General features: G+C 38.5%; 1 long non-coding RNA gene across 4 annotated transcripts; it reads left to right on the top strand.

Moving 5' to 3' along the window:
* Positions 1–1,315: 1,315 nt before the first annotated feature.
* LOC147873939 (uncharacterized) lies at positions 1,316–9,800 on the top strand. Of its 4 annotated transcripts, XR_015534887.1 has the most exons (5): positions 1,316–3,576; positions 3,824–3,973; positions 4,271–4,340; positions 4,758–4,869; positions 5,891–9,800. It is a non-coding gene; the product is annotated as an uncharacterized LOC147873939 (long non-coding RNA). The 4 variants fall into 4 exon arrangements; XR_015534885.1 differs by lacking the exon at positions 1,316–3,576 and having other exon boundaries at positions 3,583–3,973; positions 4,271–4,336; XR_015534884.1 differs by lacking the exon at positions 1,316–3,576 and having other exon boundaries at positions 3,583–3,973.
* Positions 9,801–11,455: the final 1,655 nt, after the last annotated feature.

Raw genomic sequence — 11,455 nt, 5'->3', positions numbered from 1 at the left:
AGCCTCTGGAGAACAACAGACTATGGCAAGATTTTGTAAATGCTGCTGAGAACGCTCATCTGCAAGCTAGAAATCACCGAAAAGAGACACAGATACAGAGATTGGGGAACGAAACCTTGTAGACACCCTGTACGTCCTCATACTTCGGCCTGTGTTGGCTTCTTCTTGGCCCACAACCTGTTCTTTACTCCCACCCCTAACCCCTCACCAGCTCCCCCTCCAACATTCACTTAATTACTACGTAAGTGGTTCTTCCAGAAAAGAACGTACTTTCACTTTGTTTCCGGCGTGGCTGTGCAGGAGGTAAGCTGCTGCGTAGAAATGCAGAACAATTTCCTTTCAGAGTAAAATGGAAGGCCAGTCCATGCGGAGATTTTATATTTGTAGATTTACTAATAGTTTCTTTATTTCCGAATATTAACTAAATACATGGTACAGAGCCGTTCTGCAAAAGCTGATGGTGGCTTGGCAGTCAAGAAATTCGCCGACCCTTCATTTATTGAACTAAATTGCTGGGTGTTGGTCATTTTTCTGTCTTTAAACATTACGTTCTGTAACCCACATAATTTTTGTTTGGAATAGTGATTAATTGCTACAGCAGCGAAATAAATTCTTACTGTGCCTAATTATTAAAAAAGGACAACAGTTTCAATTATCGTGGAATGAATTTCGTACGCAATTCTACCCATTTTTCTCTCAAGGCCGACTTCCTACGCAGACGAGGTTTGAGCGAGATCCCAGCTGGATTGCGACGTAATAGATCAGGCCCTGGTTACTTTGCGGTTAGAATGGGGCATACAATGGGACAGACAGTACGTCCGTGATTTACAAACTTCAATATAGCCGATTGTTCAGTTAGGACACGTGTATTATACAGCATTCTCGTTGGATTCAGAATATGGATGAAATTTCAGGCAGTCCCCGCGCTAAGGAACCTTCAGACGATCTTAAAGCGTGTCGCTGTTTATCCATAGAAGCAGTGTTATAATTGGGGAGGGGGTTACGTTTCCGAAATACCAAAAAATTACAAAGAAAAATAGAAATCAGCCATCTTATTGCCCGAAATAAAATGTATTTACACCAGAAATATAACGATGATTAGGCACGCTACCAAAAAAAATAAACAACGTAGAATTATAAATGAATATTGACATGATTACAATTTTCCACCTGCATGTATTGTGATATGGAGCCATGGACGTGGAAGGAATCATGAGGTATTGGACAAAATTGGTAACAGTATTAAGCTTTCTATAGACTTCAAAGAAACCAGGATTAATATTGGTCTTCTACAAGCTTTAGTCCCCTCCAAAATCCAACCCTTGGCGTCCACGTCGCGGAGGGGGGTAACGTCCTCGGACGGCTAAAAGGGCTCTGGTCCACCGAAGCCAAGGTGTGAGGTATCGTGCTGAGGGCTGCATGGCACAAAGGATCCCTTCAGGGCACTGCCGCCTGAGTCTGCTCTCAGTATCAGCCAGTCTGGGAAAGTTTAAAAGACAACTGGAGGCAGAAGGCCAGCAGTTGTCAGAAAACTACCAGAAAAGTTCTGTGATGTGGAGTCTCCATTTTAAAGCTGGTCATTCTCAGCAGGGAGTCAGTATTTCTGGCATACCACCACAGAGACCCATGGAAGAATGGGATAAACAGTTCATAGCCTTGTGGCCTTATGGTCGACAGGCAACATTTGGCACAGACTGCGTGTCTGGAATGCCAGAGAGAGCCAAGATGGTACCAGGGGCATATGAAAACTGGGGTACATGACACTACCCAAGTTTAAGGAGGCTCTGACTAGGTCGAAGGGCAATACCCCAATTAAAGAGGTTAGTCCTCTAGATAGACCCAGGGTCTACAGGGAGGCCATGATTAAGACCACCAATGAAAGCTCTTGAATAAAGAGCTTTTCATGATTTTGACATTTGTCAGTCATTTAGCGAAATCAGACGATTATCACGAGATCTCGCCAGGTAGGGTACTGTACTTTGACGTGGCTGGGGGCTACTGTAGGCTAGAAGAAAAGGAACCACAAAAGATCAGTTAATGGTCACTTGAAGCCCATGCCCATTTATTTACATTATATCGCATGCTTCAGTCCACATGTGCCATTGTTTGCTTTCTTTAATTACTAATTTTTGTGCTTTTCTCCAACTGAAAATATGTGTTCTGCTGGTGTGTACGTTTTTTACGCAAATCTCTTGTTTATGCCTGCAGCCCATGTGATGCTATTTTAATGTTTCTGAATTGGCCTATTTGTTGATTGATACATGCTCATATTGCATTTCTTTGTTATGTACTCCCGCATTATTAAAATGTGACAGAATACTTTAAACATGCTCTTAATTATCAATTATTCCACTTGTATGTGTTGTGTGTAGGCGGCCTAGTAATTTTTTGAATTGTCCCATCTGTTGCAATGATGTACATGTGTGTTCATATTGAATTTTTGTCCTGTTTTTTTTTCCACGGCTGAATTGTTGTATAAAATTGATTAAACTTCCTGTTAATTGTGCATAAAATACAATTTTCTATGTGTCCATTGCAGATATATAATCTGTACGACATCTGCTGGGAAGAGGCAACCAATCTGAATTGAGGGGGAAATGAGCATGCCAGGTGGAACGCAAAGTGACTTGTTTCTGTGACGAGTGTAATTTTTGCTTCAGAATGTTATGCAGGAGCTTTGAAGTTTCAGGGAGCCATGAAATACTAGAGACGAGAGGTTACAGTACTTGTTAATAACAGGCGTCAAAGAAGCCTGATCTAATTCTTGTGTTCATGTGTTTCAGTGCAAAAAAGCCATCAGGCCATTATCATTTGCTTTCTGGGAATTCTGTGTTCTGCTGTTGTGTACTTAAATGTGTATTCAAATTTGTTGTGCTGTTATTTGTACACTTGTTATTTCAATCCCAATTTTTTTATGTGTTGTATGTTCATGTTGCATTTCTTGCTTCTCTGATTCCCCATTAATTGTGATACAAAGTAAAATTAATTAAAATTGACATTAATTATACTCTTACAATGCAGGTGTTCGGCTTATTTGTATTACATGTGTATGTTGAGTGTACTTCATTTTGGTGTTTTCTTGTTTTTCTTCCTTTGTTGTGAATTTGATACGCGTGTGCTGATTCTGTTGTATTATTTCATGCCAATTATAACACTAGTTTCATCTTAAGGCTAATATCTCGATGCACACGAGATATGTTTGTCTGGGAGTGTTTTAAAACCTTGATTTCAGGAGTTCCCTCACAGGCCGGCCACATTTATTGGCGTTCCCGAGGCAACCATTCTGAAGTGGCAGAAAATGAGCATGCGTGGTGGAATACGAAATGGGTTGATTTCTGTGATGAGCGTAATTTTTGTTGCAGAATGTGGGGCAGAGAGCCTTGATGTTGGAGGGAGCCATGAGATAGTGGAGAAGAGAGGTTACAGTATATGCATTTTAAATAGGCTTCAAGGAATCCTGATCTAATTCTTGTGTTCATGTGTTTCAGTGCAAACATGCCGTGAGGCCATTATCATTTGCGTTCTGGGCATTCTGTGTTCTGCTGCTCTTTACACAAATATGTATTCAAATTTGTTGTATGTATCGCTTATATAACTGTGTTCTTGTTTACATGTATTGTTGTTTAAATTCCAATATTTTGATATGGTATATTCATTGCATGTTGATATTGCGTTTCTTGCCTCTGTATTTCCCTGTTAATTAAATGTGATACAGAGTAAAATGGATATTAATTATATTCTTACTATGAAAATGTTCCCTTATTTATATTGAGTGTACTTCATTTTGATGTTGTCTTGTTATTTGTATTTTTTGTGCTCCAAGCTGCTGTATTGATGAATGCAGGACATATCCTTTGCCTGGGGCTGTTTTCAAAGTATTTCAGGGATTCCGACATCAGGCCATGTTGATGGGTATTTGCGAACGATGGTGGGGCCTGTCTGCTAGGAAGAGGCAATCAATCAGAAGTTACTGGTGGGTGTGCATAGTGGAACGTGAAGTGGATTTTCTTCTGCATTGAGTCTCCCCCCCCCCCCCCAAAAAAAAAAAAAAAAAATGAAAGCCTTTGGAGTCAGTGGGAGATTTTGAAGCAGGATGTGTGAAGAAAGTAGAAATCGCCTGGTAGATCATTTTTGTAGGTGGTCCTAAATTAGTACTATTCACATTTCATTCCCTGTGGGCCTTGTTTAAAGCATGAATTCAGATTCCCACCTTAGGTAGTGTTCCTGTGTGTAAAGGACATATTGTGATGAATTAAATGTTTTCTTCCAGAGGCAGTCATTCAAAATCAGCTACTCAAATGCCATAGCAACCGCATAAGGCAGAGAAAGTGAGACAGTGCGTGAGTAACTTATAGAATTCACTTAAGCCTGTGATTTAACTTTTGGAGACATTCTGGTAGTAAACGAAATTCTTAATCAAATGTAGGGTATCAATAAACTCAGTTTAGCTAGAAAGAAAAGGCTGAATGGCACGTATCACGAAAATTACAAATATATTTGGTATATTCACCATTCAATGGTCTGATGCAAAGGATGCTTTATTTCTAGTGCCACAAGTAGAAACACAGAATATACGTGTATATTTTTGTCTTGTCTGCTGAATGAAGGACACGTTCAAGTAGTTAGGAGTAACTCTAATAAGTTAAAATTGCTTTCTTGATGATCAGCCATAGTATCAAGTGAAGACAAAATCCCAAAGGCTGTAATAAGAGGAGAGGTATTAGTTTTGAAAAATTCTGTTCATGGATATTTTGCAGACATATCCAATGTATGTCTGAAGGAAATGCTGGGTTGTTTGCTACCAGGACGACCATCAAGAGGTGGAGGGATAGAAGAGGTCCAGGATAGTGGCAGGGAGACGACTGGAAGGTCAGTGGATGGGTGGAGAATTTTAATATTAATGAGCACATGCTACTTTTAATGTTTCATGAATAATTAAAATAGTTTTCAATAGCAATGCGTTCAATTTCTCAGATAAAGTAGATTGGTTTTCATATTTCGATCCTTTGTTTCAATATGTCTTTAGGTTCTGATACTGCAACGTTTAGAAAAAGCCCTGCTGAATGTAGACTTCATATAATATTATGCACTCAGAATAGTTCTTTGTTTTCTCTGTTTTAAATTTCAGGGACAGAGTCGGCAGAACACGGTCTCTTGAGGAGGTTCATGCATCATTGCATCATGAATAATTGCTTTTATTATACGAGGTTCATACAAAATGTAGCGTATCAATGAAGGTTGTGTGGTTACTGAAGATGTTTTTAGGTGACATCCATCCTAAAATTTATGCAGGAGCAACTTTGTTACACTTGACATTCATATGTATTTCTAGTATCATAAGGAGAAACATTCTTGTTGCATCTCCTGCATTAATGACGGAGTTCAAGTAGTTAGTACTACCTGTAATAAATTAAAATTGCCTTCTCTTAAGATCAGTACTAATACCAATGCGAGATAAAATTCAAAACCGTGTGATCAGAGAAAGGCTATTAGTTTGGCTACTCTGTTTGTTCTGGTATAAAGTCAAAATAACTGATGTGTTACAGACTTGTCCGAACTATGTGTGAACGAAGTGTTGGGTTGGTTTCCACCAGGAGAAAATAACAGAGGAAGACCAAGAAGGAATTTTAATATTACTAAACCTATTGCTATATTTGCATATGTTTCATGAAACTGATACATACACGATAAATAATCGAAATAATTTTCACTAATAATGTTCATAATATCTTCTCAGGTACTTGGATTAATTATTATATTTGTTTTCCTTTAGTCATGGCTGTAGTAGTTTCTGATATTGGAATTTTCACCGGCAAGCTATCTTTTACCAATATTTTATATGATACATTGCACAAAGAAGAATTTCTTGCATAAATGTTCCTAATTCCAGGGACAGTGTCCACACAGAAGGGCCACCCACCTTGAAACGTCGTCTCGAGATGTGGTTCGTGCAGTCGTGGAGTTTCTATGGGTGTGAGGCTTGGTGGCAGCAGTTGTATATTGGGCACTTCAAGTTGTCTGTGGTTCAGATGTCACGGATGTAACGGGGCTGACCAAGCTGTCCAGTGGCAGGTAGTCAACGTTCAGGGCATAATGCAAGTGGACAACGGGTGACTGACTTTGAAGAAAATCTGTGGTGTGAAAGAGAAGTGACGGCCAAGTGTCACAGTGTGGGTGCAAAAATTGAGCCCTGATTTTGTGTCATGTGGTGGTTTTATGTGTTGTGTTATACAATTCATGAAGTTTGCAGACATTTTGGAGGAACATTGCCTGTTGAAGAAGAAACATCTTTACTCCTGCGCAACTTGGAGTTGAGGGGTCAGCTGCAGGCCCTAACCAAACTTACCCTGAGAAGAGAGCTTTTGGTAAGAAGTGAAAGGCCAAATGGGTTACGCCTCTGGAGGGAATGAAACTGGTTGTCCAGCTTGTGACTGAGCTACATATTGTGGTATCTGGCATTGTAGTGTTTATGTATCTGTTATGTGTATCCTGAGATTTCATTCTATCCCCTGAATTATTGGTATTGTGTTGGCTTACATGTTTACCGCGAAGTCTGCGTTTGTCCCTCTTGCAGGAGTCAAATGAATTCACCAATTTTCATGGACAGTTAGCCATTAGGCGTGGCGCGTATCTTGTACTTCTCAACCTTTTACAACTGATGAAGTTGAAAACTCGCAACTTGTGGGGTAATTAGTTTTAACAGATTATTGAAACCACTGCAATTTTCATCTGGTAAATTTCTTGTGGAATTTAATACATCGAAGTGACTGATGATAAAAAGTTTTTAATTTTAGGTGTTTGACGGTGACAAGTGATGAAATATTGAAGGTAGTCACGTGAAGTTTAATACGGAGATACATCTTAAACATATCGTCCACATCATTTACATTAATTTTACGATACTTGCTTTTTTGACATTAGTATTTCTTAGTTGTTTAATGGAAACTGATTTATGTTGCACATTCATCAAACATAGTCTTGAATTATTTTGGTGTTGCCTAATTATATTATTACTGTCCTTACTATATGGAAGTGATGTTAGCATTCATCATTCTGCAGTAGGTGTTGTAAAGCGATATTTATATTGATATTTTAATTTGTTGTTTGCGTAGTTAGAGAATATTAGTATTTGAACTACACAGTGGCCTGAAAGAGGGCTGAGAGTTAATTTAATGGTTTTAATAGGTCTCTTGTTGAAGTGCTGTGATGGTACATTGAATGAGGTAATCGTTTCCACTTTCATAGGGACTGGCCATTTTGTCATAAAATTCCATATATATGTATTTGAAGCAACTGAAAATGTTAAATGAGAAAAAGTAATTACTGAAGAACCCACAGACCAGCAAAGTTTTAATCAAAAAGTGACACAACCGTGTTGAGCAAATCATCAGTTTCATGATTGCACATCAAGAAATATAATTCATAGATTGTTTTATGTGGCTAAGAGTAACTGACGATGTCTCTTGCTGTGACGATTTCTGTGTGAAGTTAGTTTATTGCTGTAGTAGTAGTGGTGCATGCAGTTGAGGTAGCATGTTGCTGATTTGTGCTAATTTGAATTGCATGATGCAGAATTGTTGGTTGTGTGTAGGTAGATCATGTGTGAACATAAATTACGAATGTGCCATTTGCTATTGATAAACTGAAACAAGATTTATATTTCTGCAGTTTTGTGTACTCTGAAATTTGTGCTAGAATGTATTTATTGAAATTCTGAAGAAATTGTTTTGTGGGGGGGGGGGGGGCTTGAAGTACTCTCATACTTGAGCATCGAAGTGCATGTCGTTGCGCTTCTGGAACGTGTTGGGCACTTTGTGCGGATGAGTTTGTTTTGGAAAGATGTCGCCGTGATCCTGTACACGGGTATTGCGATTAGTGCACATTAATCCGTGCGTATGCTACGTTCAGCGCGATACACGTTACCTTTGCGATAAGAAGCGTTTGTATTTGATTTTGAAAACTGCCATTGTTTCAGCTGCCAGTTGTGCGTTCTGGTGAAGAGATATCTTATATCCCTAGAAGACAGTGTGATGTGTGCTGTATCAACTTGCTCCATGAAGAGTATGAAGTTGAGCTGCTTCATTATATTAAGCAATCGCTCATGTTCACTTTGTTCTTCATAAATGAAGATGGGTGATACGTGAATCAATTTGCTGTAACGGTCAAAATGGCTGATGTACAAATATGTTCTCTGTAAGCTGAGGTGGGTTATATGTGACTGAATTTGGCGTAATACTAAAATGATGTATAAGTGTATTGTCTGTAATAATTTCCTGTATCTGGAATAACTTACTGATACTGGTGTTTCATGTTACAATGTGTATAAAGCAATGTAATGTGTTTTGCTTGTGTAAAAAGTTAGGAACTTGGCCCTGTATGCTGTATTTTAAAAAAATGGTGTTTCTGTTTTTATTTTGAAATGTGTGCGTCACTTATGTGCTGGTTTGTACTGCTACTTGTGAAAATTTGTGTAGCCAACAGTGAGATTAAATATTGCTGATGTTTTGATGTGTAATTCAGCACAAAATGAGATTGTCTGTATGTTAATCACAAGAATTTTGTAGTACCTTGATTGGCCAGGAATGTAAGAGTCTCATCCTGGAGGTGGCATAAATTAACTTCTTCTTAGTCATGACGTAAGGCATTGAAGTGGGGGAACCTGTATGGCAATAAGTATGTAAATGTTTCTGTGATTCTAATTAGAGTCTGCAATGTACATGTGCTGCTGGGATTTGAGACGAAACTTTGAAATGTCTTGCACTGCCATTTTGAATTTCATGTTTAGTGTGGTGAGAGTTATGCAACCTGTCCTAAAGTTCTGTCCTTATGTTAGTGATGAATGACAACAATTGCTCACTTGAAGTGCACTGCATTTGATGATGTAAGGGAAGAAAAAGAAAGTGAATAAAAAATAAATGGGAAATGATGATGGATACACAGATTGGAATATTATGCAGAATGAATGGCATTAAGGAAGTTTGTTAACAAAGATGTAGTAGGCTGTAAATATGTAAACATGTTTTAGTGATTTTAATATGAGTCTGTAATGCGTATGCGCTGCTGGGATTTATTTGTTGTATGTTTAGTATTGTGCCAATTGTAAACTTTGAAATGCCTTGTAATGTTCATTGTTACAGCATTGTTGTTTTGATGTTGAAGTTTGATGTGGTAAGAGTCGTGCAACGTATCCTAAAAATCCGTCCTTATGTTGGTGGCAAATAAAAAATATTGCTCCCTTGAAGTGAAGTACATTTGGGAAGGTAGGTACTGAATAACAATTAAATGAGATGTGATGTCTGATAAGTAGAGTAGAATATAATAGAGAATGAATGGCATTAAGAAAGTATTCTACAAATAGAGAGAGAGAAGTTAGGGCGCTTTCCCAATTGTTCTGGGTATCAGTTTTGAAACACAATTTGTCAGCAGTAAACTAATTAATGTCAAATAGTAATTAAAGAGTTTTCACTGTGCCATTTCTGCCTTTGTACATGAACAGGGATTTTGTGAGTTGAAATTAGGGATTAGTCAAAGTTAAGAGGAGTAAGTTTCTCCAGCCTTCACCATTGTAAATTACTTGAAGTGATGGAAAAGATATCAGGGTGTGTGTGTGTGTTTTTAGTGAAGAATAAATTTTTTTATACGTATGACATTACGATGAACACTGAGGAATATGAGTTCAGAATGTGTATTCAGAAACTGTCTAAGATGTGTTGGTTCAGATGAGAATTGAAAAGTGCTGAACTTTTGCTGATGTATATATTAAAAAGTACAAAAAATAAATTCCCCACATTTTATGGAAACTGAAGGTTCATTACTGTGTTCACAAGAGCTTGTCACTGGCCTGTTACCTGAATCCAGACCACAACACTTCAACATATTTATCTGACATCCATTTTAATATTATCTTCCCACTTACGTTTAGGTGTTCCCAGCGGTCTCTTTTGTTCTGATTTGCCCACCTAAATCCGGTATCCCATATGTGACCTGACCATCTAAATCCTTCTTTACTCGATCAGTCTAATTATATTTGCCAAAAAGTACAACAAAGAAGGTCCTCATTATGCAACTTTGACCAGTGTCCTAGTAATTCATCCCTCTTAGGTGTAAATATTATCCTCCTCAGCACCCTGTTCTGAAAACCACTCGATCTGCGTCTTCCCGTTGGTGTCAGAGATCAATTGTTACACCTGTACATAACTACAGGTAAAGTATTATATTGTGGATCTTAAAATTTATGTTTTTAGACAGGCGATGAAAAGGCACAAAGTTGTGAATTGAATGGCAGCAGAAATTACCCAAATTGAAGGTGAATTTTTAGTGTCACTCCAAAATACTGAAATTCGCCACACACGTATGTTCTGATTTTGCCCTGCTTTCATGCTCTATGGTTCAAGATCAGGAATGACGTGTGATGTTGAAGGCTTGCAGTGTGTGTGCGTAGAGGAGCATGGAAGATGTCAGGAAGCACTGACGTCGAACAGGATGTTTGTGGATTGAAGAAGGAAAGAAACAGTGAGAGGTGAAGATTTAATTAGTGAAGAAAGAGATAATGAAATGATGGAGTAGGTAGGAAGAGTGAAAAGAGAAAACAAAAGGATGAGAGCAAAAGAAAATAGATTATAATGAAAATAGTATAAGATGGAAAATGACAGAAAATGATATAAAATGTTGAAAAATTATGCCAAAGAGTTTTTTATTTTTTTGAGAGTTTTTCCCCCCCACACACCCCATGTTGATATTGCTGTGCTGGTGCTGCTGCTGCTGTTGTTGTTTAAATCTGAAAACATTGGATACATGGGGATTTGAACACAGAACACACATCATTATACACTACAACCTTAACCACTAGGCTACGAAGCTGTTGGCAGTTCACCGTGTAAAACTCCCTCATATCTTACATTGTGTAAGAGTTGCCTTGGAGTACATTATGAGGCAGATTGAAGCTGCAACTGGGCAGAGTCTCTGGTGGTCTAGTGGTTAAGACATGAGACTGTTAAGTTTAGGGTTCCAAGTGTTGGTGGTTCAAATCCACCAGCCTGCAATAGATTTATTTTTTTATTAAAACTCCCTCATATCTTACATTGTGTGAGAGTTGCCTTGGAGTACATTATGAGGCACATTGAAGCGGCAACTGGGCAGAGTCTCTGGTAGTCTAGTGGTTAAGACATGAGACTGCTAAGTTTAGGGTTCCAAGTGTCGGTGGTTCAAATCCACCAGCCTGCAATAGACTTTTTATTAATATAAGTTTTAAAACATGAGTAAGACACTCGACCAACCCCCCCCTTCGGGGGGGGTTGGTCGAGTGTCTTACTCATGTTTTAAAAACTTGACCAACCCCCCCGAAGGGGGGGTTGGTCAAGTTTTTATAATGCAACCAACCCCCCCCTTTGGGGGGGGTTGGTTGCATTATAAAAACTTGAGTAAGATACTAAACCAACCCCCCCCGAAGGGGGGG

Source organism: Zootermopsis nevadensis, unplaced genomic scaffold (assembly GCF_977971745.1).
Source record: "Zootermopsis nevadensis isolate Lab colony 2312 unplaced genomic scaffold, Znev_1.0 Znev_ptg000012l, whole genome shotgun sequence".
NCBI classification, from domain to species: Eukaryota; Metazoa; Arthropoda; class Insecta; order Blattodea; family Termopsidae; genus Zootermopsis; species Zootermopsis nevadensis.
This window is presented reverse-complemented; position numbering and strand designations above follow the sequence as displayed.